Genomic DNA, 4,462 nt, shown 5'->3' with positions numbered 1-4,462 from the left:
TAAGTAAGGCAAAGATTAGTTAGAGAATTCCACAGATTGAGGCGACTGATGTTGTGATTTGGCGCTATATAAATAAAATTGAATTGAATTGATGGTGATTTAACCACAAAATGCCATTTTGACTTTTATACAGGAATATATCCAGACTGCAACCAGTTGGCAACTAGTTGCATCGAGTCCTCTACTGATTTTGCAGATGAGTTGCACTCATTGGTGCAGATGAACTCAGATTTATTGCAGCATGGATGCAATCAGTCAGTTTTTATAAATTTGACTGCAGCTGTTTGAAAACCTTCACCAATCTGAGAGAGTTTGCAATCGTTTGGAGACGGGTTGCCTACCACCGGGTTGCCTGAACATTTTTTCCTAATCAAAGAGGATGTTGCTGTAATGTTTTGTCTGGTGTGACTGAGCCATTAGACACATGGCTGCTAGTAACATGTTATTCTAATATTTTAGTTGTTAGTGTTTGACCTTATTTATTCAAGAAATGGAAGGACAGATGAAATGACCATTATTGAATGAGGATTGCGACCTTTAGCTCTTTGACTTTTTCCCAGCCACAGAAAAATGTTGCTGATTGAACACAAAATAAACAGTAATAGTAAGCAGCTAACGCTGGGTCATGTTATCTGACATTATTAGTTACTGGAAGAAATTAATTATATGCAGGTCCAAAATTAATATTGTGTTTGGTTTTCTAGAGTTCATGTTTCTAAAAGAAACATCACTTATATTTCAGGAAAAAATGAATAAATAAGCATTTAAATCTAAATAAATTCTCTGTATGTGAAAGGTAAATATGAAGACGAGAATATGAAGTTAAGTTCAGCTACAGTCTACAAAGGGTGAGGAGTTTTTTGAGGAGCCTCAGGCTGTTTTGTCACTTTGCAGAAAACTGAAATGAGCGCTATGTAAATAAGTAACAGTGCCTTTACCCATTAACTCAATGTCCATTAACCTAATGCCCATTACCAGCACAGCACACCAAAGACAACTGAAACCATGGCGATAAGACAACTATTAAAAACAATGAAAAAAATTGGAGCATAGACTCCCTTTAGTTTTTAATTAAACAAAATTAAATGGACGACTAAAACGAAATCAAAATCAGCATTGTTTAAAAGACGGCCTCTGTTAATTAAGTTGAAATGCTAAATTGGCAGATTACTCCTTTAACAGATCCCCTGAGGCCTCACAAAACAAGCCAGAAAAAAAAGCCTGAAAAATGGTTTTGTTCATACTGAGTGTCTGATTCTAGATTTCCTGTTTGTTTCTCTCTCTTAAGTGGATTTATTTGTTTACTGTATGGGCATGTGTTTTAATCAGAAACACTACTGACAGCAGAGTGAGCAAAACCTAATATTTCAAAAACAAACAGGCACCAGTTAATACTGCACTGCTATATTTCAAATTGTATTAAGATGATAACATTTCTCTCCCTCTCTGCAGCCCATATGGATCACTTTAAACACACCCAGGTTTGGCCCACTTTCAGAATGTCACAGGACATTTATCTTTATTCCCTTCTTCCTCTCCTTACCTTATAGAGCAATAGCTTTTACAGATGTGCACTCGTCTACCTCTTTCTGCCTGCTGCTCTCACTCTCTTGCACTTTACTGACATGGTTTTCTGCTTTGTGTTTCACTCTGTGCCTGTGTACGTTATAGACCTCTCCATCTGGAAAATATATATCCTATCAACTAGATGGATAGAAACCAAGGAAGAGAGCACTTGTTTCTTTTCCTTCCTACTCCTTTTTCCTCCTTTCCTTATCAGAGTTATATGGACAGGTAAACCAACTCAAACATCTCACCCCAATACAGCACTTTGCTCTCAGACTGCTGGCTTCCTTGTGGTTAGGATATCTAAAAGTAGAATGGGAGGTAGAATCTTCAGCTTTCAGCTCCCAGTTTGGGTTCTGGAGACAGGCACCCTCCCTACTTTTAAGGTTAGGCTTAAACATTTTCTTTTTGATAAAGCTTATAGTTAGGGCTGGATTGGGTGACCCTGAATCTTCCCTTAGTTATGCTGTAATAGCCTTAGGCTGCTGGGGGATTCCCATGATGCAGTGTTTCTTCTTCACTCGCCTTTTTTTACTCTCTATGTGTTTATACACCCCTCTGCATTTATTCATTAGTTATTAATAATCTCAGGATCTTTTCTACACTGTGTCTTTTGTCTCCCTTCAGCCACAACCAGTCACATCAGTTAGTTGCCCCCACCCTCCAAGACTGGTTCTCCCAAAGATTTCTTCCTGTTAAAAGGGAATTTTTCCTTCCCACTGCTACCAAGGTTTTACCTCACAATATAAAGCACATTGAGGCAAATGTTGATTTGATTTGGTGCTTTATTAATAAAATGTAACTACATAATGTATGGATATAGTCTCTAGAGCAACATTTAATCATGAATCAATGCCATTTATTAGCTATAAAATACTAATACAGGATGAAAAATAATAACATAAAGTATGAATAGCTTTAGTTGAATACTTTGCTACAGCTTAAAGGTAACTGAAAATACAATTCTTTCTATAAATAAAAGTCTATTTTTTGCCCCAGTCTCCGCCAACAACTAGTGACTCACCAGCAGTATGTTCATAAAAGCTTTCTGTTGACAGCACCTCCAGCTCATAGAAAGATTTTTTTGCACTCAGCTGAAACACAGGAATGTTGAAAGTACCTGCAAAAATGTTGGTTTCATCATCAGAAAGCCCAGAAACAGCAGTTAAGCAGAAAGCATGTTCGACAATCAGACAATCTTATACTATACTTATCATTCCAGTGTTGCTCCTTTACTCTCTTGTTTTACATGCCAATTCTAACATTTGCTGTAAAAATATAAATCCGGCTTTTAGCAAACTGAATATATTATTGTAATCTGAAAGTCTTTGCCCACTGAAATCTATGAGGGGCCGTACAAGCCAAAATTCATTCTTTCACTCTCACACACATACATTCTTCTGTCAGACACACGTATTGTCACTCTCACATACAAATATATAGACTTGGACGCAAAAAATATCTGATTGGCTGTTCTGGTCTCCACAAAATAAACTTTTAAGATATTTTCATGCGAGAATGGTGCTGTGTAAACTTCAAATACCTGCTCGATTCATCAAGACATCACATATTTCCATAAGTGCTGTGACTGAGCGAGAGGGGCTGCTATTGTGTGTGTGTGTGTGTGTGTGTGTGTGTGTGTGTGTGTGTGTGTGTGTGTGTGTGTGTGTGTGTGTGTGGATAATAGCAAACACTGAAATACATTTTTTGCACGCAGCAATGAGTTTTGTTCACTCAAATTCAGCTTTTCTTGCACCTGCAAACTTTTTTTTACTTGCGCTCAAATTTATTTTACGTGCGCTCAGAATAGTGGCACAAAAATAACGCCATAGAAAGCTTGCTGAAGAACTCGAGTTTCTTCTCCCCCCTCCATCTGTCAGACACTTGAAAGTGACCCGTGCGTGCTTCTCAGCCAATCACAGCGGTACAGACACCCAGCCTTCCGTTTCCATTAAACTCCTTCCGTTTCCACTATACTCTTTCATTCACATACTGTTAGAAAGCCCACTGTTTACACGTTATTTGCTTGGTTGAAGTGTTGTGGTTTGTCGATAGATAGTGTTTGCGCTGTGGAATTTGATATGTCCTACGTCATTGAACTCACCACGTCTATGCTGACGCTCCTTGAATGCACCACTCTGTGCCGTGTGCTGCTAGTCTGCCTTTGTAGCTGCTGATAGCCAGCATTTTTCCTTGTGTCTTCTCACCAGTATCTCGTGGGTTTTGGTTTATTGCTGTGTGTGAATGCCAGAAGGTGGGTTCTGTTTACATGATGTTGTGTATGTCAGCTGCTATTGTGTGCATTTGTTCCCTCGTGGCTATGCTAATGTTATCCTATGCTAATACGCTAATATGCTAATACGCTAATACGCTAATATGCTATGTAAGCTACTAAGCTAGTTAATGCTAATTATAAATCTTGTGTAATTGTTGAAGTTGTTATAGATGTGAGTGTTGAATACAGTTCCTTGTGCTATCTCTGTGCTAGAATAATGTCTAGACATGTTGAATGTTTTATGTGTGCTGTACTGATAGTTGCTTTATGTATCATTACTACAGACCACAGCTGAATAAATCTCCTAAACTTGGAAGCTGCCTCCGTGTTCTTTAACCGGAACACACCCACCATACCTTGCCGCTCTAAATCAAATCAGCTAAACTCCCGGAGACAACATTCTCTCCATTTTACATACATTATTCTCTTGCATACATATATTTTCTTCAGACATGTATCCATTCTCTTCTTACATACATATATTATTTGTAAGATTAAATGCATATTGAATGCATGTAAATGACAGCAAAATGTAGGAATGCATAAATGCACAGCAAATTCAAAAGTGTTAAATGTTTTGGTGTTAGTAGTCTTCTTGCAAAAGTAGAGTTAATTTTACTC

The 4,462-nt window shown here is 37.9% G+C and overlaps 1 long non-coding RNA gene across 1 annotated transcript; it reads left to right on the top strand.

The window, feature by feature from the left end:
• Nucleotides 1-3,554: 3,554 nt before the first annotated feature.
• LOC146493735 (uncharacterized) lies at nt 3,555-4,157 on the top strand. Its single transcript, XR_014871797.1, has 2 exons — nt 3,555-3,820; nt 4,126-4,157. It is a non-coding gene; the product is annotated as an uncharacterized LOC146493735 (long non-coding RNA).
• Nucleotides 4,158-4,462: the final 305 nt, after the last annotated feature.

This window comes from Neolamprologus multifasciatus, chromosome 22 (assembly GCF_963576455.1).
Source record: "Neolamprologus multifasciatus chromosome 22, fNeoMul1.2, whole genome shotgun sequence".
Taxonomy (NCBI): domain Eukaryota; kingdom Metazoa; phylum Chordata; class Actinopteri; order Cichliformes; family Cichlidae; genus Neolamprologus; species Neolamprologus multifasciatus.
This window is presented reverse-complemented; position numbering and strand designations above follow the sequence as displayed.